This window comes from Dromaius novaehollandiae, chromosome 1, assembly GCF_036370855.1.
Source record: "Dromaius novaehollandiae isolate bDroNov1 chromosome 1, bDroNov1.hap1, whole genome shotgun sequence".
NCBI classification, from domain to species: Eukaryota; Metazoa; Chordata; class Aves; order Casuariiformes; family Dromaiidae; genus Dromaius; species Dromaius novaehollandiae.
This window is the reverse complement of record NC_088098.1, coordinates 196,012,921-196,037,918: the sequence shown is the minus strand read 5'-3', so window position 1 is coordinate 196,037,918 and position 24,998 is coordinate 196,012,921. Positions and strand designations below refer to the sequence as shown.

General features: G+C 41.2%; 1 long non-coding RNA gene across 2 annotated transcripts in view; it reads left to right on the top strand.

Annotated features, from left to right (window-relative positions):
• Positions 1 to 360: 360 nt before the first annotated feature.
• The window catches only part of LOC135327163 (uncharacterized), a 36,111-nt gene continuing 11,473 nt past the window's right edge, over positions 361 to 24,998 (top strand). The window contains exons 1-3 of one of the 2 annotated variants that reach the window (XR_010387296.1): positions 8,641 to 8,773; positions 9,389 to 9,499; positions 10,485 to 10,703. This is a non-coding gene — a long non-coding RNA (uncharacterized LOC135327163). Of the gene's footprint in view, positions 4,970 to 5,400; positions 5,452 to 8,640; positions 8,774 to 9,388; positions 9,500 to 10,484; positions 10,704 to 24,998 lie in introns of those variants that run through there. The other variant, XR_010387297.1, reaches the window with a different exon arrangement.

Below are 24,998 nucleotides of genomic sequence, written 5' to 3'. Positions count from 1 at the left end.
AACGTTACTGGAGCTCAGGGCTTACCGGGTCAGAGTTTGTTTCGGTTTGTTATGCAATGAGAATTTTTTTTTATTATGATTATTTATTTATTACTGGTCCCTCCAGCCTCATATGACATCGACTGTGTAATCTGCGAACCTGCTGCTGCCCCGGCTTGGCCCCGCTGCCCTGCGATCGCCGCGGGGACTGACAGCCCTGCCTGGCCAGGGAAGGAGCCGGGCGTGGGATGCTGGCTCTGCTCCGGGCCCTCGAGGAGAGGGGACAGAGCAGTCCGGGGAGGGGTGCAGGCACCTGGGGGGGTCACCAGATTCCTCGCCACAGGAAGGTGTGTGATCAGTCTGCACATGAGCTGCTGCTTCTGCAATTTTTTAGCTCTCTCCACAACCTTTTATTTTTTGTAGATGCTGGGATATGTGTCACCCCGCAATGTGTACTGCAGGTCTTCAGCCCTAAACCTCTGCCTTTCAGTTTATCCTGCACTGACTATGTGATTGCAAGATTTTCTGTAATAGTATTAGGGCCAGGATGAAGACCCCAGTGTCATCCCAAGGGACCAAGGCTTGTGGCCTGCGGCACGTGTGCTTGTGTTGTGTCCCTCTCGTGTTGCTGACCAGTGGCTTCGTTCAGGACCAAGTCACTGATCGGGCAGACACAGCGCAACCCTGAAGGAAGAGAGAATCTGCTTGAGGGCATGTGGTATGAGACAAGACTATAATACGGGTGCCCATCTCAAGATGATTAAAAGCCATTTTATTGGCTGGAAACAGAAATGGTTTAGTGATGTTGTTATAACTGCTTCCCTTGCACACACTCTTGGCTCACCAGCGTGCTTAAAAGCAACAGTTGTTAGCCAGCAGTTCATCTCCAATTAACATATCTCATTTTTTTAAGAGTCCAGTAGTTTGACATAGCTGGTAGAGTTTGTCAGGGTGGAGGTGGGGTGTCAGAGCTGATTTTTCACTCTCTGTTGGGACAGTTGCTGTGACACATGTTCCCACGCTACATGAAAGGTCATGCTCATACACATCTGCCATTTAGGTATTGCCTATATCCACCGTGATGTACGCAATAGGGGGGAATCAGAGCTATGAAATTTCAGCAGGCTGAAGTATGTGTCTTCTGGGACAGACAGTACACGTATGGCAGGGCACAGTCAGAAACCTCGTCTGTTTATGCACTGTTTGTGGTGGCTTGCTCCATTACTGATTTGATACCAGATTAACTAACATGGGTCACATGATCTTCAAGAAAGCTTTAATTTGTTTCACTGGCATGTGACACATCATTCACTCCCATATTTAAGGACAACACTGGCCTGTCACATGTCTCTTAGTACAGGATCAACCTGAGGTGCAAGCTCAGTGCCCTTGATCATTTGCTTCAGATGGCTAACTGATTTGTTCTGATGTGCTCTGGCATAGAGGTGCACACACACACATGCAAACACACATGCCCACACACAGTGATTCAAAAGAAATACTGCTCTGGCCTGAGATTAACTGCACAGGATATTGTCCTCCTCCACCTGTCCAGGTCCAAAGTCTGGTTCATCATGTGACAGTATTTTGTGCTTGTCACAAGATAAAGCAAAAATGATCACCTGAGGGCAAATAGGCTGCTAGATGTGAGGAGCTGTTCAGTTTGCTCAGGCAGGAGTTAACACTTCTTTGGATGAGGTGAAGATGGGATTTTAAGTCCACAGGAATTTTCTGTTGTTTCACTGAAGGATACTGTTCAGGGTCCTATTAGGTTTCTTGCTAGGTCCAGATGTGCTGAAGAGCATGCTGTTCGTTAACACAGGTATCTAAGCACAGGGGGGGGTTGTTGGGGAGAACTCCTTCTAGCTAGCAGTCCCTTTAGGACAGCCTTCCCAGCTCCAAAGAGCCAAGCTCAGGCTCAATGCTTTGGAGGGGTTTTCTGCTTTTGTCCTTACTACCTCTAGTAGGTACGTTTGAGTTTGGGCTTGAGTCTGCAGCGCCAAGTGGCTCCAGCAGTTGTGGCCTTACTGCTGCTGGAAGAAGAGCTGCTGGGTGTGCCAGCTACCTCCAAGCACTGATTTTTTTTGGCCCAGCTGCTCTCTCCAAACTGGAGTTGCAGTGGAAGACAATACATAGCAGCATGAATAATAAGGGAGTTTGGGTTCACGTGTAAGCTTGTGGCCTTGAGCTAACATGAGAGCACAGACATGGTTTGAAGCCTGTTCTTGAGTATACTCTACAGCTGAGAGGGAGCATCTGCTGCTCATACAGGTGCACTGGGCCAGGACTTGTCCCTCCTTTCTCACCTCCTTTAAAGGGATCTAAAGGCAATATGTGTAATAGGTGTTTATCCTTCTAAGCAAAGCATTTGCAAGCAACAGAAGTCATAACAAACTAGCATCCTCGCACCCAAATCGCCAATATTCACCTTGGCCCAAATCTGACTGACATGCCAGAGGTGAATACTGGTGATCTGAGTGAGAGGATGCTAGTTTGTCATGAAGATCACAGTTCATACGGTGGCTGCTGCCTTATAGTTTGTATTGCTTGCTTACTGACATCCCCAGCACAGGAAGAATTGAAGGAGCATGTGTTTTCATTGTGGAGGTCAGGACTTCAGGGAGTGCTTGGTAAGCTTGCAATCTTAAATATTAGAAAACAAAAAAATTATTGATCTTTGAAGGTGGTGAATAGTCTGTGGTCAGGGCATGGAAAAAACTGCCAGAAGATTTTGCACTGCTCCTATTTCAGGCAGAAATGTTATGGGAGAGGTATGTAATGAAATTCGAAGGTTAAAAGACCTCAGCATGAGAGATCAAACCACCACTGGTCAAATGGCAGTGACAATATGTTATCTTCAGCAACAGAGATCTTTGAACAAAGCCTTCTGCACTACCAGAAGGTACACCTGAATGACGTGGCAAGATCTCAACATTCTGTGATTGCTATGACGACATTCTCAGACAACTTTGTTTTAACAAAAAAGGAAGCGATTTTAAATATATATACAAATCTACAATACTATCATTGCATTTGTTATTTTTGTTTGAGATAGATTTTTAATATCTGGATAGTCACATTTGTTAAACATTTGCTGAAAGAATTAGGAGTGCTGTACTTAACAGTACTACCATGTAAAATGTCATGTTAATTGCTTTTTAAGATCTTAAGTACTTTTTAAAAGTGAGGTGACTTTAAGTTTCTGCATTAACAATCTTTGGAGATAATGAAGTAACTTCTACAAATCATCTGTGGATTACAGAATGGAAGTAGAAGTACTGTATCTGTTTATATTCAAATCATGTTTTCAAGGCTATTTTGATAACAATCAGAAACACAAAAAAGGGGAAGGGAAGAGAGAAACACACCTTTGCAAAGAGTGAGTTCTATACAAAACTCAGCTCTGCAGAAACCTTGCATAATCAGAGCTTGCTTACGAGCATGACAAACAGAGATACATGAAGGAAGTTCTCTAAACACTACAGCTGGTGAAAAAGAGAAGGGAAAAAGAGAAAAACCACACAATTCTGCAGAGACATACTTGTTTTAGATGTAACTGTTGTTTTATTTTCATTATAATTTAGTTGAGTGCTGAATCAAGTGCTTCAAGGCACTGAAAACAGAAGCAATGAAGATATAAATATAAGGCTGAAGGAAAATGTGATAAGGAAAATTTGTGTAAATAATCCAACCACACAGTTTTGAAGTACCTCTGTTTTGTAAAAAGAGACAATACCTACGCCGGTTTCCTTGTCATCACTAATTTTCAAGGCCTAAGGCCAAAAAGTAGTCACCCGCAGTGGCTGTGTGGCTATATTTATAGAACTAAAGGCATCTGCCCCAGCAAGATAGGTTAATCATAAATAATCACACTTTTGTGTTTTTGCAGTCCAGAATGTCTGAAATAAGGTGGCTGAGTTCACCTGGTGTGGAAGAAGGTGCTGGAGTGCTAGTACCTGTGAGCATGGAAATTCTCCCTGTCTGAAAACACTGAAAATAGGCATGTCATTTCTGAACCACTCTGATGCAAAATTAGCTGTACTTTTGACTGTAGTTTTCACATCATACAGGACTTGTTACTGTTCTTAAGAAGTAGTATGTTGAACATATGTGCTTGTTTGAGTCTTTAGAAACTTGAAAGGTATCAGATGCAATCATTTTCTTTGAATCAGATAATCTTAATAACACTGGTATTCTTGCTGGCCTCTCATCCTTGCACACCAAATGAACAGCAGCCATTTCCAAATGGTGTGGTTTATTCAGTGTTTTTATTTTTCAGTTACTCCCAAACCCAAACTCATGTATTTAGAAGTCTTCATTGCTTATCCCTGATTATGTCTCATCTTTGATTTAGATTTTTGCATTCAAAGCCCTTCATTCTGGTGGATCTTCTGTTTAAATGACTTTGTGATGAAGAATTCTTCATCTCTCTCCAAGCTCTTGTCAGGTGCAGTGTATGGATGGCCCTTTGTGGTTTCATCTAGCTGAAACAAAGCTGCATGGAATTATTAAACCTGCTGTGGCTCATTTTCAGGCGTCTTCATGACTGGGAATTTATTTTATGTGACTGCTTGGTTCTGTTTATGATTTATTTGTTTTTCTTCCTGTTTTACTTTCTATTACTTCTGTGTATTAGACATATGGTAATTCTCTTTGACTGTAAATGTGTGGTATTGGTAAATTGTGTCATCTGAGCATATCATCTGATAGAGACAGTTTTGTACTGAACTGTTTTACAGCTCCAATCTAGCACTGTTTGCAAAACAACTTTGAAAAATAAATACTGGTGATGCAGTCCTGCCAGTCACTGTGCGTCTCCTCCCTTCACAGCTCTTTAGTGGGCTGGGACGATCAGCAGCAGGCTGGCGCTAATCCTGGATCCCCGTGACTCAGCAATGTGGTTTTGTCTTCTGATGTGATTCCATTTTACCCATTTGCAGAAGCAAGCAAAGGAGTCCTGCTGCATATGAGAATCTTTTAATCTAAAACAGTGGGTTTTTCCCCTTTTTTGAGTGTAAACAATTTTTTTAAAATGAAGAATGAGGAAATGAAGATAAGCAGCTGAGGCAGGGCTGGAGTGGCTGTGTCTGAGTCACGCATCGTTTTGTTGCGGAAGGCCCTCCTTAAATTATATCTGCTTTTGTTAGCACTTCATTAGTTACTTTTGAGCTGAGTCGGTGTTCCTTGTTTCCTGATGTAAGCAGAGACCCGATTAAAGAGTTTGCCTCAGAGGACTTCATCTCTTGTACTCCATAAATATTCCAGTTTGCTAGAGAAAAGTGCTTTTCACTAATAATAAAGTTGATGAGACTGTCCAGCTAAGAAATAATGACTAATGCAGCAAACTTGATTCCTACGTTTGTTACATGAAAACTTTTTTTTCTTTTTTTTGGTAACTCTAATAGCATTCTCTTTGTACAGATAAGAACTCATCAGCTGCCATCAGACTCGAGGAAAACAGCAGCGTTTTGGGTAAGTAAGTTCACCAAAACTAGTAAGCAAAATGAAGCGTATTTAGGATTGTACAAGTATTTAAACAAAGTACCATCAGGAAGACTTTCTGGTGGTGACAGATGATGAGTTGTTCTGGTCTTTCAAAGTCAGTGAGAGATTCTCTGCTGTTCTTCCAGGGCACCATGTGTCAGGCCTGAGTGGCTCAGGGACGAGGGCTTCATCATTTGGTGATACTTCAATTAGTGTGCAAAGCATGCCCCGTCCTCCAGGCAGAGCATTGCGGACTTCACCTGCTCTTTCCAGTTTTAGACTCTGTGGGAAAAAAAACCCAAACAAACAAACTTGGCCTCACTTTTAGGAAAGCTGTGAAAGACTTCAGTGGAAGCAGAACTTCATCCTGCCTTTCTTTGGTTTAGGTGCTAATGGCATTTTTCTCACAAATTGACCGCCAAAACTTTTCTCGACAGACAAAGCAGAAGGGAAAACAATTATCAATCCTTATTCCTGTCTATCAGAAAATACTGAAATACAACATTTCTCTCACTTTCCAAACATCTGTCTGGCTCTATTCAGAAAGATCTGTGCAGCGGTGTTGTTCAGTGTGCTCTGTTACTTCCTCCACTGCAGTATCTCCATCCTCACCATTGTTCTGTGTTTCAGTGCACATAAACATCACTCCGTATTTATCCCAATTATACTCTTTTTGTTTTAAAATAGTGATGGAGGCATTAGGTTTGCTGACAGTTTCCTAGGTATTATTGAATGGCAGCAGGAAATTCAAGTAATTCTCTGGGATTCTTGAAGTTATCGCAATGCCTTTAACAGATCTGTCCTGCACTGTTTGCAGACAAATTGCGTGGGGAATTCTTGTATAGGAAGATGGGATAGTATTACTGAAAATAATATGGCACTTGGATCCAGCTTTGGGCATCATAATGACTAAATTTCTTCTAGAATCGTACTCAATACTGTCTACTGCTCCCACAGGGAAAGTAAATAATAGATAGAGATGCTCTATTCCTTTGGAATTTGAACCACTTTTATAAATGGGAAGTACTCAGTTTACCCAACGTAGTAACACATTTGAAGCCTGTGTTTTAAGCACTTAGTAAACTAGCCCTTTAGGGACCTATTAACCATGACAGCCTGACCATGACAGGTGCAGTTTCTGGCTCAAAAAGTTCCTGAACTGCTGATTCCTAGAAGCAGGGAAGGTATATTGAGAAGAATCAAACAATATTTGCCTCTTTTTACACTGTTTCCTAAGCATCTGTTACTAGCCATTGTAAGAGATGGGATTTTGAATGAGATAGGCTTTTTTCTACTCAATATAGCCATACTTTTTTTAGTAGAACTTCAATGTTGGTTGAAGAATAGAGGTAGCACTTTGAGAAGATTTTGCAAAAACTGGGGTCATAACATGGGATGCATAAGGCAAAGGCTGTAGAAATTAATGGAGAGGAGAAGGCACTCAAATAAGGCTGCATAGAAATGCATACTGTAGGTTATAACACGCACAGAAATTTGCAAATAGTCTTTGCCTTGATTGATTGCTCAGATGAATAAATGCATGTCAGGCTGCTGTATAATCTGGAATCTCAGTTTGGCTGTGCCACCCACTGTTCGGCCTCCATACAGCCCAAACCTTGTGTCAGAATTTCATTCTAGATGACAGGAATATGCCCAACATGGCTCTCCCGTGGGAGAAGATGATGAAGTAGGTCAGCTTGTTGTAGCACACAGGTAAGGTGGGCAACAGCTTAGATATTGAAAATTTCTCCTTTAAGATGCATCACATTCTGCTCAGTAAACCATCATGCTATCTCATACCCTTTCTTTTTATTTCATGCTAGAGGATATTTTTATTTTCACAATCAAGATACTTGCTCTCACCCATCTGCACAGGGTGAAAGAAGATGAAATTCTATTACTGTCTTAAGAGACATCGCTCAGAGGTGCCAGTTGCCTCTGGAAAGGGCCAGAGGACCTTTACAGTTAGCGATTTGTTTGTAAACTTGCTGAAATAAACTGCCATAAAGGGCCACTGAGTCTTGTATCCTGTCTTTGCTTGAGGCCAACAGCAGACATCTAGGGAAGCATTAAAAAATGGGACAAGCTTGTACTAGTATGCTCTCCCAGCCTCCAGCACCTTGCAGCTGAGGGTTTTTATGAAACAAATGTGATTTTAGGCACTATTGAAGATGGTTATCATTTTCCATGAATCTGAAAACATCTCATAGGATGTAGCTTTTAGTTTGGGATAGGAGACGAATGGGAAATTTTCCATTATATACTAGGTCTTACAGATAAACTTGGCATTGTTAAAATTGCTTTGGGGATTTGGTACAATAGGAGTCTGTATTTTTGAATGTGGTGTAGAATTCTTTTTTTCAGAAGGCTGGCAAGAACTTGAATGACATTGTAGAAAACACTGGAGAAACTTTTAGGTCTCTCCATGGGTCTCAGTGTATGTGCTGTTTTTATGAGGAAGTAAAAGTATTTTCCAGATAGCTTTGCAAGTGATTTTCTGAACTTGGTCAGAACTTGCCTTTAGTAAAATTATCCCTGAGCATTAGTTTCGCTTCACTGTGGGAAGCAAGTTTCACCTTTTGTCTTTTTTCAAGATGAGGTCTGGAGTGGAGAAACTGAAAAACAGTTATCAAGTGTTTTTACAAAACAGACTTGATAGTGATCGTGTGTCTTACAGACATTGAAGCTCCTGTTCATAATTATGCTGCCCACTTCCCCTTGTCTGTCTTTGTACATCACACCTGTGGTCACTAAAACTGCTTATGTGAAAAAGGAATGTTAGTAAAGCTTTTAGGGGGTCGACTGCAAAATAATTTGGCCATCTTGAAAAACAAACAGAAAAACTATTGTCTGACTCCTTTAGCTCTTTGTTTTTTATCTTTCCTTCCCTTTGACTATTTTTTCCGGCTTCCTTTCTCATTCTTGTTGACTCTGAAGTGGTGATTTTCTTCCTTGCTGCAGGTTCCTGCCACCCAAGGCCCTCCCTTAGTATATCTTCTGCCCAGCTACCTGAATCCTTCCTGCTCTGACCACTTCTCTTTCAGCTGAGGACCTCTGGTGCTCCTGTCTCCTTGGTGTTCCCAAGGCCTGGGAATAACTTCTGTTTTTCCCATGTCTAATTCTCCAGCACTGACACCTCACAGAAGCAGCCAGACCATCTTCCATAATTGTTTTCCAGCTTCCATAGCAATCCATAAATGTGGATGTGTCAGATGATTAAAGTCTGGAAACATGAAAAGGAGCTGAAAGCCAAAAAGACAAGCTGTCAGCAGTAGGTCTGGCTGCTCTTCCAGGCCTCTCCGTGAAACCAGTAGGTGTCCTTAGCTTCACTTTTGTTTCTCACCGTTTTCGCTTTATAGCTATCCTACTCCTTCTGCACACTCAGCAATGTTTCAATATTGGTAATTCAGTCTCAGTACTGAAATGGATTTTCATACCTTTTCTTTTTAAATTGAATAAACTCTTTTAATAGTATGTTGAGAAAAATTGCTTTACAAGAATGAAATTTTGAGCCCAAACTCTCATGCATTTTTCAGGACTGATTTTAATTATGTAGACAACACAGGAAGTGTTCCTGTTTTGATGACTGAATATTTTTGTTATTTTTAAATATGTCTTTAGTAATTCAAAGAGAATTATGAAATCAATTTACAGTCTCACATGCTGTATTTGAGTGTAAACAATGTTCATCTCAGAAAAAGTCAGCATGTGAGATAGTGAGTACTTCAAATATCCTGTTTTCTTTCTCTTCTCTGGTTTGAGATTTTATGAGGATTGGACTATAACTTCACTAGACACTGTATTGTTGTTTTATAAAAACCCAAATACTCTTTGAGAGATAAATGGAGACACATCCAGTCAGAAAATGCACACCTCGAAGTTTGTGTTTTCTATTGTGTTTTTCCTGACTGTGGTTTTTGTTTAGTCTTTAAAAGGTTGTATAAGAATTCCCGAAGAGTGACTGTTCCTGTGCCTGGGCCTGCTTCTCTCGCGTGCCCAGCGCTCCACTTGGTTTCAGCAGAGCTTTGCGTACGTGGTAAATATCAATCTGTGCCACACATGTACAACTGAAATGCAACCTGCTAAAATGAGATTGACAAGGTATTATGTTTCTTTGGCCTGACTTTTTGGCCCATTTGAAAGATACCAACAATGGATATCATTATTTGTAAGATCTTAATTGATTTACTATGAGAATCAAACCGAAACATAACCTTAATTTATGATATCTCCTCTCTACACTCAGCTATTTCTTTCTAATCTCTAATCACTAATAACTTTTATGACTCATGCTATTATTGTCCTTAGGCCTTGGGTTAATAAAACAGGAAATCCAATTTTAGAATTTCTCATCTAGGATCCAGACATGAATACTGCTTTATGCTGATAAGATTTATGGCAGATCAGATACTGTCTGACCAAACCACTCAAATTTTATGCCTGATCAGCTCCAGGCTATCTTTCTTAGCTGTGTAAAGCCAGTACAAACACTTGAATCTAGGAGAAACTCTGTTTTGAGTAAATTGACTTAAGTGCGATCATAACACCTACAGCTTATCTAGATCACATTTGTCCTGTAACATGATGTGGCCATCCATAACTCAGGGACTAGTGACCGTGAAGCCATGGAGATGAACAAAAGGCCTGCGATCTATCTGGGAAACCTTGGCACGTGTGCAGGTTTCCAGCACAGTAGTCTCTTGCTGTCTTAGCTCTGAAGGACATATGGGGCAGGGGATTCAGCCCTGTTGCCATGATGATTCCTGCTTTGTGGTTCCTGAGGAGTCAAAAGCACTACATCCATTGCACACTGAGAAGCATCTCTACTGCTTGCCAGGCTTTCATATAGTAATTTGATCCACAGCTTTTTGGGGGTTCCTCTAAGCTGAGCAGGTCCTCAGTTTTCACTCCCCTTGGCCATTTGCCCCTGCTGTCACTTGTGCCTGTACAGTTGTTTTTCTGATCATTTAATACGCTGAAGTAGGGATTTAGTTCAGTTAAATATTAACTTTGTTTTTCAGTGTGGGAGCAAGAACAAGCAATGGGCTTGCTGTCAAAAGTACTCAAACTGCTTATTAAGCCCTACCTTCAGTGGCTGTAACACTGGAGTCCTGTCTGGAAGATGCTCCTTACTGCTATGAATGAACAAATTCAACTCAGGTTTGCAGGAGTCCTGACATGATTGCTCTGAGATGCCATTTGCCCCACTCATTTCTGTGGGTCCTGCTGAAAAAGCAAAGGTAATATGCTGTATGTCATTTGTTGACTGCTTGTCAAAGCTTGTACGGAAAGAGAGATGAAAGGTGGTTTATGCTGACCTGAAGTGTTTTGTAGAGCTTCTGTTCTCTCTTCTTCCCATGCTGTGACCTAGGTCTGTGGCATAGACTAGATACCTCACTTTAAGATGGCTCAGATGAGGTGAGATGGACTTCGTCCTAATGCTCGGCCAGTACCTGGGATTAGGGCCCAGAAGGGCTCTGGGGAGAAAGCAGTACACACTTTGCCCTACTCATGTTTATAGTAAAGGTCCAACCTGACATCCTGAAATTTTTGTATTTACTATGAGGAGGAGAATATCTTGTTGTCATGTCACAAACTTCCAAAGCTTACTGGGACACAAACACTAGCCAGAAGAGACAGCAGACAAGCATTAGTTTTTCCAGAGCAGGAAGATAAATGCACTAAAAGGAAGGTAGGGCATCTGAGCCTCGTAGGTATAAATCACATGTGTTAGTGCATGCTCATTAGGCTGACAGTATTAATTGCAGCTCTAATCAGCATATCAGTTCTGCATTTTCTGAAGGAAATTTGTTACCAGTATTTTAACTAATTTGTTCTAAATTTGATTCTTCCTTCTTAATAAGATTGGTATTATTTACCTGTCTTTGAAGAGCTGGTGAAATGAATATTTGAAAGGAGCCTCAAGCCTCCTTTAATTGAGAGGAACAAAATAGTTTCTTTTTTTTTTTTCTTTTTTTTTTTTTTTTTTGTAATAGGTAAGGATCCTGAACTTACTGATCAAAGACTGATTTAATTTTCCATCCTAGTGAAAATCTCCAGTCTAAACCTAATACAATTTCACAGTTCATTCCTGTTGAGTTCAACATAACATATTTTATACATTTTAGTGAAATCACCTCAGACTCTTAGAAATCCATTACACTAATTACCTTTACAATGAGAGCAACTGAAAGAAATGAGTGTACTTACAGGGTCCAGAGAACATTTTATGAAAGGGAAGAAAATTATTTTCAACATTTCAAGAGTAGATTTTATTTCTAAGCTAGCAGAAACTTCAGCCCAATTTCAGAATCACATAGTCAGTGTAACTGTGTGAAATCACATAGCAGTTGGTAGAAATTTATAGCAAACAAAGAACAACACTGTCTACCATGAAGAAATCTGAAGCACTTTTTCCAGAAAGTCTTGTTTGTTTATATCCATTTCAGTGGTCAGATTTTTGAAAGAAACAGGGCTTTTAAGAGGAAGTTGGGAGGGTCAGAACAGTGAGACAACTGGAGAAAAGTGAAAGAGAAGTCTTAAAGATAGACATTTCTGTGTTATCATTTCTTTCCGGCTATACACTTCAATTTAGTGATGGGGATATCCTGGTAGGGTATTCTGGAGGACACAAAGCTAGAGACCACTTGCATTTTGTTGATTCATGTTCAGCTGAAAGGCTGCTGTGGGCTTTAACCATTATGAAAAGCTTTTTCTCCTTGGAAGAAAACAAGGGACAGCACAGCCCTAGTGTCATCGCTTGTCATCCTCAGGGGCTAGTCCAGTGGAGACAGATGTAGTTGGGCAAACAAACACAGCTCCAGGGAGACCAGCCCTCTGGGCATCTTTGCTCAGTGACACATTAAGCACTGATCCTGTTTATTTGTGTAGCCAAGTCCTGCCTGGCAGGGATCTAGCAAAGGAAATCCATTTTTGGTAAGCAGCAGCTCACCAGTAAAGTGTGGCCCAGAGCCACAGAATAAATTGGGGCATAACAGGAGGGGGAATAGCAGTGTTCACCTGCTGCTCTGTTATGATGCCATATGATGGCAGGAGAGTTGCAAGCTGAATTTAAATAGGAGATACTGCAGGAAAATAAATGAATGCATGAATGAAGAAAACCCTAGGAAAGATGCATGTGGATTGAGACAAGCAATGAAGTAACTTGAAAATGAAGCTTGTGCAGTGTCCCTTCTATCTCTCTTTTCTGAAGGATGAACAACTTTTCCCTCTTTCCCAAGTCCCTAACAGATATGGTAGCAGCTGGGAGGAGATGCAGCACCAGCTACCAGATTATCCTCAAAGAGGAAAGCAGGGAGAAAATTATCCTCTCCTCTCCTCTCCTCTCCTCTCCTCTCCTCTCCTCTCCTCTCCTCTCCTCTCCTCTCCTCTCCTCTCCTCTCCTCTGTGAGAACAGTAAAGCAAAGAAAGTCTCGTTGAAATTCGCAGTCACCCTATATATTTGCATGTACACAACATTCAGCCTTACCTGCCATGTCTCCAGATGGCTGCTAGCACTCCTCCAGGGCAGACACAAGAGTGGGACGTCTCCTCCACTCGTCTGCGACATTAGAGCCTCTCACACCACAGCTCCCAGTTATCTCGCTGTGTCTAAATCCAGGGGACTAAATCCAAGGCTGGAGGGACAGGACTCTCCACTGTGCTCTGCTATGGCCGCAGCTGGCACTGCAAGCACCAGCGATGTAGGCAGCAGCCCAAGGCAGTGGCCTGCTGGAGTGCAGAGCAGCTGCATCCTGCTGCCCATCTATGTGGTTCCTTGGGGACAGCAGTGGTGGCTGCGGTGGAAGATGTGAGGGATAGCAGGTACTCGGCAGGAGTTACGGCTCCTGTCACTGAAGCAGCTATATACAGCGATCCCATATCATCTCCAGGCAGCAACAGAAAAAGACTACATCAACCCCCTGGTGCTCTGCCTTCCTTCGGTTCCTTCCCTTGTCTCCTTCCCACGCTTTTCGCCTTTCACATGTATCTCCTATGTCTGTGGTAGGAACGATATGGCTTATTGGAGCTCTGGCCCACTGCTGAGCAACTGAGTTTTGTATGTACTGCTGACAAGTCTTGAGCCTTTTCTCTCTGAGCAGCTTTTACTTCACCAAATGATGAAAAGTCATCTGACTGTTGAATAATAATGTTATTTTTTGAGCAGCATACGGGAAAATGTTAGAATGGGATTAAATTTCTCTTCAAAGATGAACTTGCAATGGAAAAAAATGTGAGCAAGGTGGGATTTGGAGTTATATTGATTTTATGCCAAAAAAGGGACTCTATAGTGTTTCACAGCTGTTAAAAATAATACCTGTGCAGCAAACAGCTCGTCACAGAACATAATGGAGGGAGTGCAATGGATGCAAATTAGGACATGGATATAGCTATTATAATAAATTAGTGTGTTCTGTAGTGATAAGGGAATTTAGGAAGACAAAATAAGTGACTCTTTGCTTGTTTATGATATATTATGCAGTCCCCTTCAATAATGGATGTGCTGTAGACATACAAGCTTTCAGCAGGTTGGTGAGGTTGCAGGTAGAAAAAGACTGCAGCTATTTCAAAAGGGTGAAAAGTAATGGATGCTTTAATGTCCCTCAGGAATACATCTAATTTATGCAGCTACAGCGTTGTCTTATTAATGGCTTCAGTTTACTCATCACTGGCTCTTATGATATAGCATCAGCTAGACATTTGTCTGTACTTTAAGCAGTCATGAGAAAATAAGCTGTCATCCTCAGATTGTTGTGACACTGCTGACATGATCAGAGCAAGCCTGTCTCAGTTACTGAGTCCCACCAGAGAGAAAGCAAATTCAAAATCAAGGTAATAATTACTCCCCCAAAAGCCATTTTTCTCTGAGCACTGACAATTCCTTCAGCCAGCAAAACTGACAGAAGATGATATTTGTTTTCTAATTTGACTTTAAATTTCTTGTTTTCCAAAATACTGGCTATAGAATTTTTCCCCACTGATGAAAATGTGTGAAATGTCACATATGATCAAATTTGCTCCAACAGTTTGTGTAAAAGCAATGGCAATGCATGGCTTTCAGTGATGACTACGTTGTAAATTTCTGTGTAATAAATCTTCCTCCCTCCCACCCTGCTTTTCATGCTGATCAACTTTCTTGAATGCCGTGCAATCTCACACAGCCTGTAAAATTGTTACTAGGGAGCACTGGTTATCACTTCAGCCATACCTTATGTGTGACTGTGATGGTGGTGGCTAGTCTTTGATTTTGTGGCTATCATAATGCCCTATCTTGCCTATGTCCTTAAGGCTCTTATTATTGTGTGGAATAATCTGCAGGCAGCCTGATATTTGTCACAAGTAGACAGCTCTCAGAATTTTTGGCCTGTTCATGCTTTGAAGTTTTGCTTGAGAGAGCGCTGCTTTTATCCATTCTTCTCCTTAGAGCTGTTGTCAGCTATCATTAGCAGTTCTTCAGTTCAATGCGAGAGAGCAAAGGAATTCTCCAGCCTTATCTTCCCATGGCGCTGATTGCAGTCCTAGCAGTCTGGAGGCCTGTCCTCTCAGTGATACATTTCCATTAGCATCTCATTGTATCCATTCCCTATTGCTTTCCTGATGCTTAACCGTGGAGGCAGTGGTGTTGTGCAAGCTTCCTCAAGTGCCTCTGCCTGATTCTCGGCCCTGACCTTCAGCACTTGTGCTGTGATAAATGCCATGAAGTAGCCGGTGAAGCCCAGCTGTGGAGCAGCTCAGTGCTGTGAACCCTTGAACAGGGTGAGGTGAGTTGGGCCCAAATGTCTGTGTGTGCAAGAAGAGCTTCTTCACCTTCCTGGTCCGCATATCTGTTGTGCTCTCTATGCGTCCTGTGGATCCAGCTGCAGGCTCTGCACTGGGGATGGGCGATGCAAAGGTAAGAGCTGGAAACTCCAAGCTAAGCCATAGAAAGCAGGACAGAACAGGGCACAAAGCCAGTGATAACATTGTAATAGCACCTAGTTACGAGTATTAATTGGCCGTCCCTGTCCTTCATCTCCAGATACCTGTGACTTATAGGAGCCGCTGGCCTGTGTGCTCCTTTTTTAGGTGTACCAGGGAATGTATTCGGCTATCTGGGTACAGCAGTGCCTCCAGCTCACCAAAGCCCCCAACCATTGCTTCCCAAAGTAATTGAGCTCTGTGTTGAAGTTATAAAGCTAGAATTGCTGTATGCTTTCAGAGGGAAAAATCTAGGTACAAATCAAAACAGGAATCACCATATTTCCCTGAGATCTGCCCTCATCTTTGCCAAAGTTTTGCTATTTAATTGTGAAGAAAATATGTAGGCTATTTTCTGGTGTGGATACCTGAAAAGAGATACATCAGAAAGTAATCAGTATCCATAGATCCCTTTGATTTGTCAGGTGGTGTCTATCAATGCTGAGATTCTAGGAGGTCTTACATTGTTTGTTAAACATCAGAAGTTGCTTTTGATCACTTGACTTAGAGCCTTGCTGAAGTCCTTTATGTTTCAGGATTTCCATGCTAATAATATGAACATGATGATACTCTGGTGCAAAGGATATGATGCCAGCTGAATGGAGCCAAATCGAGCTCTAGGTTAATCACATAAAACTGTCACCAAAACCAACGGAAAACGAAGTAAGAGGAGAATTACCCTTAATTCTTGTCAGTTGATGGGAGACATTTAACTGAATGGTCATATATAAGAGCAAAGTATAGTCGGTCTTCCTCTTTAATTGATAAAGAGAAGGATTATCCCTCCTTTGCAATATCTGATACATGAGTTTTACTTCTGTCTACCAAATCACCTTCTGTCGGTTTTATCTTCTTGTATGGTGTGGATTGCAGCCACAGTCTAAAAGTTTCCTTTTAAAGGAAACTATAATGTCCCAATCTGCTTCTTTGGCTTTATATCATTTATAGATGAAATTAACAGGATCAAACTACAGCTTGAAGAATCATGACATTTTTAGCTAAGGAAGTGTTCTTGATGAAAACCCAGATTTTTATTGGTGATACTACAATTAAATAAGCCATTATCAACTTCCTACAGATCTTCTAAGAGCAGCCCTCTTTCATTCTGGAGCCCAAATTACGGAAGCAATCTTCATAAAGGCCACTTCCCCAGCTATAGTGCCTGCTGTGATATGATTCATGCCTTTTGTCTTCTGCTTGGAATTTGGGGATGTTTATGAAGGACTGTTATAAATACTACACTAATTCCTCTTTTCACAAGATGCTTTTATTCACAAGAAAAAAAAAAAAAGAAAATTGCATCACATATGTACGTCACATCATTTCCATTCCCATTGCCATCTGGTACTATTCTTGTTGCCTCCTTCGTATACATATTGAAAGGATGTGAGACCAGTGTCAGGCAGACACTCTGGAACACACGTTCCAGTATTACAGCCGGTAATTTAACGGTACACGTGCACGTCTGTTACAACAAATCCGTGCAAATATGCATGTGAAGGCTGGAGGTGCAATAATAAACGTTCAGGAGAAGAAAGAGAAATGATGCGTAGAAATTCCACTTTTCACACTGCATTATTTGTGATCTTATGCAACGATTGTCACGTGAACAGTATAAATATTTCAGCTATTTTTATACTTTTGAGACTTCTATTTTTGATAGTTAAATGGCAGTATCATCTGGTTTTGGAAAGTACCAAGCATGATGCAGCTGTTACTTTATCCCAAAGTGTATTTTAGAAATGTGGGTCAAAGTTCTGGCATGGCAACTTCTTTGGGACAATAGACATCACAGTATGTCAATATATTGCTAATTATGGTAGGATACTTTCTCAAACAAATCAGAGTTTTCAAGAAAACTGAGAAAAAATGGTAGATGATCACTACGGAGCCTCTAGTGGGTGAGTAAGTTCATCATGCCTACGTAAGGTACAGGGTGAGAAAAATGGGTACATTCACATTCGACAGTCTATTTATGTGAACTATTATGCTAATAACTGACAAAGTTATTGGTTCTGAAATTCAGGTGGGCTTCCAGGTTACAAAACAACTGTGGTCATGTGACAGGAGAAAGGGATGTATTTAGAGTCAGGGATTTCACATCTGTGCAAACACTTCTTAGAAAAACTGGAGAATAGTCTGATCCTAGTATAAAATATACCTACTTCTGATAATTTATACTAGAATGGCTCCCTCTATCATCTCATTTCTCTGTCCTTCCTAGAGTCAATGTTATCCTAACTTCTAGCAGCTGTGACAGCACTGGACATAAAGTGGACATATGCAGTGGTTAATGGGCCATGTTTGCTGCCAAGATTTTGACTCCCCCACCTGAAAGCGGGCTCCAGAACGCTGATTTAGAAAGGCAGTTCAGTAGTACAAGTCAACTGTAATCTATCAACACTGAGTAGGGTACATGGGTGGCCAGAGACTGGGCAGGAAATGTTTTGGAGACTCTCTAATTCAGCATATCCCATGGCAGTGATGTCTGTAGAGTTGTTGTAGAGGACTCATTGGCTTTTAAAGTAGCAGAGGTCAGAAGAACGGCATTTGCCTTCTCCCAGGGAGTGAAGCTTGTTTAACCAAGGTTGAAACTGTAGCTTTAGAGCCTCCAGGTAAACCAGCCTCAGCAAACAGCAGTATGGCAGTAACATAACACTGAAGTATTGCATGGCATTTTTTTGTTTTGTTGTGATTTTTTTTTGTCCTGCAGCTGAATAAAGAATTAGATGGATTATTACTCACCCTATTTTGTGGTCTGGCATTAAGTCATTGAAGTGATTTGTTTTTGCAGAGTAATTTTTAATCAGCTGAGCACAAATTAACTAAACTGCAAGAAACAAAACAATAACTTTTGAATTATTCATAGAATATGAGTCAAAGCCTGGATTCTCATCTCAGTAGCTCCATTTTCTGCCCTGAAGCCCTGAAAAAGAACACCAGGTACAAGCATGCCGGACTGTTGCTGTGTGGTTCCTCTAACTGATATGTGACTCCTGATACACGAGCCAGGTACTGCAAGAGACAACAAGGCTCAGTTATTTCAGGAACACAAAGGATAGCGAGTGTGTCATAGTGAGCTGCATGTTTCTAATGTCCTTAAAGCAGCATTTCATCACCCTTGTTATTATCAACTATAAATGAAAAATTAGTGGAATTAGTCACACCTCGAGAAGTGCTTCTGGAGAGTCCCCAAAGTACAGATTCTTCAGTTGCAGATTCCTTAGATGAATAATTCAAGATTTGGAGTGCCACTCTAACAGGGAATGTATGTGCAGCTTGAAAGGACGGAGTCTACTACCTCAGTGAATGAAACACCTTCTGATGGAGCCTGTCGTTCATCACTGATCATCAAGGGATCGCTGACAATTAATTTACAGTGGAGTCTTGTTTCTAGACAGCTAGAGTTAGATTGATTTTCCAACTGAAAAACAAACTTTCCACTCATCAACACTGATGTGATTAGGAGCAGGAGCAATAAAGTTAGTCTAATCCAGAGCAATAAAGTTAGTGTAATTGAGAGAAGAGACATTTCTATCCCTGTCAATAACAATTCTCCATGAACTGGACAACATAATCTACATGCAAAAAAAAATTCCCAACCTCTGCAGGAGGTTGCAAAGCTTGATATATACACACTTTGTTAAAAATGACTTAAAAGTGACCCCTTATTAAGAGATATCTCTTAATTAAGACACTCATCTTTTCAAATATGGCAAGAAAAATGAAAGTTCTCTCTGGAAAGATAAAGACAGTTGAATAAAGTCTCTCACTCTGAATTGCCCTGTTCGGAGTGACTCTTTCCCTGACTCTGTGGGGGAGCAGCAGGAGCAGCCTTTTGACATGGGTGCTACAGTGCTGTCTCTGCTGCTGTGTGGGAGCGACCACAGAGTGCCTGCAGCAGCCGGGCACCCGTGGCAAGCACAGGCTTCAATGCCATGTTTAGTGGAGAGGAAATGGGACACAATAGATAAGTGCTTTGATCTTTTACTTATTTATTTATTTTTTCCATACTGATGATTGTCAGTGCTCACACAAATATTTCTAGGTCCTTGTTCTGAGTGCTGGGCATAAGTCAAAAAATTATTGACAGTCTCCAGAGCACTTAACTTAAACTGCCATCTCCCCTAAGGTGGGGGGATTTCAGGGAAAGAAGACATCCAAATTAAAAGTCTCCCAGGGAGATGGTGTTTCTTATTTTTTTCTAATCAAAGGACCACTCCATCTGCTGGGAGAACACCTTCGCAGACCAATCTCCACTGTACTGCCAGTAGTTTTCTTACACAAATGGAAAACTACTAGGCCATACTTGTTTGTTTTTCATCTGAATTAGCCAGTATATTGTATGCTTCCCTGCATAAGAGTGCGTGCATTTATTTTTTAAAAATATCTTTGTTACCATTTCACTAATGAAACTCTGAGGCTGAGAGCAAATCAGAGGTTGAGAGGAAGAATCCTCCTACACCGGTAGGCTCCTGGAAGAGTTATTCATACCTCACAGCAGTACAGTGGCTCACTGTAGGAGTTATTTATTTTTCCTAATTCAGGGGTTTCCTGGCCCCATGACAGGCTGCCTAACTGGCCGTGGTGCAGATGTGTAACCACTTGCCTCCATTTCCTAGGACAGCCTTTTCCTCCCCCACAGATCTTCCCAGAGAAGAAAAGATGCTGAGCATACCTTTGACTCCAGGACTGGCCAGAGTCCATTTTAACAGGGATTTCTGTACTCCTATATTCGTTTGATGGAACAGATAGAGAGATATCCAAGTACTGTGTTTGGTATTTTAAATCTTTCTTTTGATCTACCTGGACTGTAATAAGGAAATCCCCAAATGTTCTGCTAAGTTTCTTAAACTGTCCAAGTGCTTGGTATCTAAGGAGACCTTAGGTTTAAGATTGCTGATCAAAGAGTGTTAATTTAGGATACCCTTCAGCGAGCCTCTCCTGGCTGCTTTACACCAAATAGTCAGGCTCTGCACCAGCATGTTTTCCAGGTTCTGTGCTTCTGCTCTTCTCTCACAATAACCACCCAGTCTTGGGCAGCTGGCAGCAGGAGAACAGACATTGCAAAACTTTGCCCTGAATTGCTTACCCGCTAATCACTCAAACAGGTTTAACCTGTTTTATAATATAAGGATTATTTTGCTGTTAAAAAATAAGCACCTACAGATATTTTAACTATTTCCTGTCTCTTCTATGACAAAAATCAATGTTCTCTAGCCAAGAGATGTATATCGGTTGGCAGTCTTTTCTGTAACGATAAAGTGAATGCTAGCTGAACAATGCAGTGCTTTTACACAGTGTGAGTTGGATTTTGATATTTTGATCCTGGCAGACTATGAAGTCCAAGCATGTATCCTCTGACTGTCTCCATTTTCCTTCTGATTTCATAGGTGGTTTTCCAGTGACATGCAAGATTTAATCCGTTGTGTCTGGTCTTTCTTTGATGAGGCTGTCTGTTTCTTTGATCCAGTGGGATGCTATGTTTTCTTGGTAGTCAACAATATAACACCTGTGAATCAGTTTTGAAACTAGCCAGTGTCATTTCAGAGATAGGAGTCAATAAGCATACACTTGGAAAAAATACATTTGTGACTTCCATTATTTTTTCCAACCTCTTCATAATAGGTCTATAGAGTTTCTGCCTTTTTCTGCCTTCATGTCTCCCACCATAAGAGGCAGCAAAAGGAAACCTGCATCTGATTTACATTTCTTACAGAGTTTGGAACTGCCAAACTATAAATCAGTGCTTTCTTTTGGATCTGAGGTAGATCGTATCCTGGAAGTCGAAAAACTTTGCTAGGTAACTTACATTTATAGGATCGTGAGTTGTCCTTGGGCTGCGTGCAAATACTGTAGGGAAGAGAACAGAGGAAATCCTTTGTCCGGTCTCATAGTACATCTGTATCAGATCACAGCTGGACGCCATTCAGGAGCGCTCGCAGCAGCGTGGCCGGCGTGCCTGCCTGCACACACGGCAGTGACCGCCCGGGTGGGTCGCATGTATTCCCCGGTGCGGCGCAGCTCCTGTGCATGTTTCCTTGTTATTTAAAAGAAGAACCAACACCTTCCATATGTTCAGGAGATGCTTTTATTTTCTGCAGGCATTTGGGACTAGACCAATGCATCCGTGTTTTACAGCATGGCACTTGATTTGACAAACCTTGTGAGCCCCAGCATGGGTCCTCATGCTACAAATATTGGCAATATGCACAGAGAAGCATTATTCCTGAGGGTCAGCTGGTGATCCCGACCTAAGAAAATGACCATCCACCTTCAACATGTATCCCTCCTACTCTAGTGCAAAAAAGCTAGCATTCTGCAGCAGACTGCCATGCCCTGGGAGGTAGGGGGACATAGCGTTGGTGAGCCAAAGGCTGCCACAGTATTTTCATAAATACTCTCAGTAATAGTGAGCAGACTGATTATAACCAAAGCTACAGATTGTATTTGTGCCTTTTCCCATTCTAAAAATGGAAAAGTATGTTCAAAGATCCTTAGTGGTTGATTTTGCTTCATAAAGAGAAAAGAAAAAGCAATGATAGGTTTTTTGGTCAGAACTCATATGGAAAGTGCAAATAGGGTCATAAAGGCCTGAAGAGGGAGCAGGAGCTACCTCCGGTGTGCCAGATACTGTAGACCCTGGCCATCTGAGCATCACACTGCTACGTTAGACAGCCAGTCATCTTTTAACAGCAGTAGACAAACTGAATTCCATAGCAACCGAGTTATATCTGATATGCTAGAACAGCAGAATTTGTGATGAGAAAAGAAAAGCTGTGCATGGCTTGGAAACATGAAATTGCCTCTTTGTCTATGGGAATGAGATAAGACTAGATGCCATTATAATAAGAAGCTGAATGCTGTGTCACAGAATCAGAAAGGAGACATTAGTTTGTAAGCCTTTTCATCTCTAGGATGGAGGGAAAGGAATAAGTAGAAGAAAAGATTTTTGTTGTCCTCTGATTTTCTTTAGTTTCACTAGACTTCTGGTTGTTGTTGGTTTAAGTTAGAGAGGTATAACACTATCGCATGTTTTTGCTGCATCATGAAAAGACAGATAGGCAGTTACAATCATGTCATAACTTGGTAATCTTCAAAAAAGTTATTTTATTGCAGTTTACAGTCTTCCTCTGGAACACAGAGGTTGAATGTTCAACTCCCAATCATAAGAAATAGAGTAGGACTGAAAAAGTTTCAGAGCAGAATTGCAAAAGTGATCAAAGGAATGAAGTTGCTCCTATAGAAGGAATATAAGATTGAATTATTCTAGCTGGAGAGGAGATGACTGAGAGGAAAAATGAAATTAGCCTGTACAATGCTGAGCACCGTGGAGAAGGGGAATGAAGTACAGTTTTTGTTGCCTCTTCCAACGCAAGCACCAAAAGACCTGAGGGAAACTACCAAGTGGGTGCTTTCAGGATAGAAAAGCTGTGGCTCTTCAAACACCATGTAAGGACTCTGCAGAACTCCATGCCACAGGAGATGGAGGATGCTAAAGGTTTTTGTGAGTTTAAAAGGTCACCAGAGAAATCCATTAAGGGCTAGATAACACAAATGCACCACACGCTGTTCAGGCAGTGCCCAATCTGCAGGTTGTTGTTGGCTGGCAGAGTATCCTGGGGCAGTATCTCTACGTGCATGTCCTTTCATAAACTCTTCTCTAGCATCTACTTCTTGTCATTGTCACAAAAGTATAAATGGGCATTTGAGCCAAGCTGATATGCCTGTTTTTATATTCTCTGAGACTTGACATACAGACAGTGACTATTTTTAGAAAAAGGTCAGAATCTCCGGTCGATGCCTCTGTCCTGCCAAGTTTCCTTATCTATTGTTTCGGACTGGGTTCCTACTCTGGTGAGCATCCTCACTGCCAGCATGTTTTTCCTCACTGAAACTCCATTCTGAAGTGAAGTCAGCTTGCCTGGAGGAAAAGCCTGGGTGCAGTATGGAAGCAAGCCCATCCATACCACTCGCCTCAGGATATCAGGATACCAGGATACCACATAGGTGTAGACATGTTGCACCGAATTACTCACACTCAGGATCTGGTCTAGAAGTTGTAGCATTGCTGTCAATAGTAAAAATCACTTTCTTACAATTTTTTCTTCCAGGCCACACCAAAATTTTAATTATGCAAAATAGCTCATCATTTGTTGCAGTACATTTGTTCAGTAGGCGCCTAATCCTATTTGTATTAACACAGATAGATGTGGGATTGGGTTACATGTTTACAAAGAGCCTATGGACCTTTTCTGTGTTTTTGTGACTGTGTTGCCCTCTGCTGCCCGGTGACCGCTTGGAAGAACACGAAGATCCCTCTAGAGCAGCTAAGATGTATACAGGTATCTCACAGCCCATACAGAGTTTGCTTTTTTTTTCTGACCTGGGATCTCAGCTGTGCTCTTCATGTATCTACATTTAATTGTGTAACTGTAGTTGTGACAGCAGCTACAATCCCAATTATAAAGATGATTTTTCTAGAATTCCCCAACTAACCTAAGAAATAGAAGCATACACCCCCGCATTAACATTTGCAGTTCCGTTGATGTTTTATTAAAGTTTTGATTAAAATTAGCAAGTTAAATTAAACTGAAAAGGCTTTAATACAACCTCCTTGTCTGCTGTGAGCAGTCTAATGCCTCCCATCCGCTGGTTTAAGTAAATCACAGCATGGCACAAGATATGAAGTATGAAGGAAAGATGGAATTTGACATTAGTGCATGCGAGAGCTAGTTTCCAAGGAATGGAAAAGGAAATTATAATCATTTGAAAATAGATGCAACTCTGTGCAAAGGAACAAAACCAGAAGGAAACGTGAAACCAGAGGTACTTATGTCTTCTGTGTATAAACCACTATAGACTCATTTTTCAGAACTGAAAGAAAACTCTAGGGTTTGGTAAAAATATGTTCTCTCCTGAGCTCCCCACAAAAGTGGTTGTCCTGCAGTCTGGTCCTTTCTCAGAAGGTGACTGAAGAGTGACATTTGTTAACACGTTGCCGGAGAGATTTATGTCAGATGCAGAAACATAAGCTTGCTCTTTTGTCATGGCAGGTTCACATCTGAAACACAGTATCTCATGTAAAAATTGCTTTGAATTGCTCTACTTAGGTTTCAGCAAAATCTTCTTAATAATGCTTACCTGCTATTCATTATCAGCTTTGAGATCTGCAATTGAAAAAGCATTGCCTAAGCTAGTGGCACTATTATTTACTATGTTTACAAAAACTAGATGCAGAAAACAACGAGAGATTGAATGATATTGGTAGACAGTGCAACAGCCAACAGCAATACAACAGGCACAGATGCCCTAGATCTGGCTTGCAATTTCATCCAGGGTTATAATCCTTTTAAAATCATTCAGGCTCAGGACAGGCTGAGCTGAGTATATATAGCCAATTTAGCTGGATAGCTAACATTTGGGTAATCTCAGAAACACCAAAATAAAGCAGATCCTTGCAGAAACAACTATTAGCTCAAGTATTACTATTTACTCTTTCAGTTTACTAAACAGATAAAAAACAGTCTTGCATTTACAGATTTAGGCAGTTGGTTTGAAATAGTTTCTTGCTAATA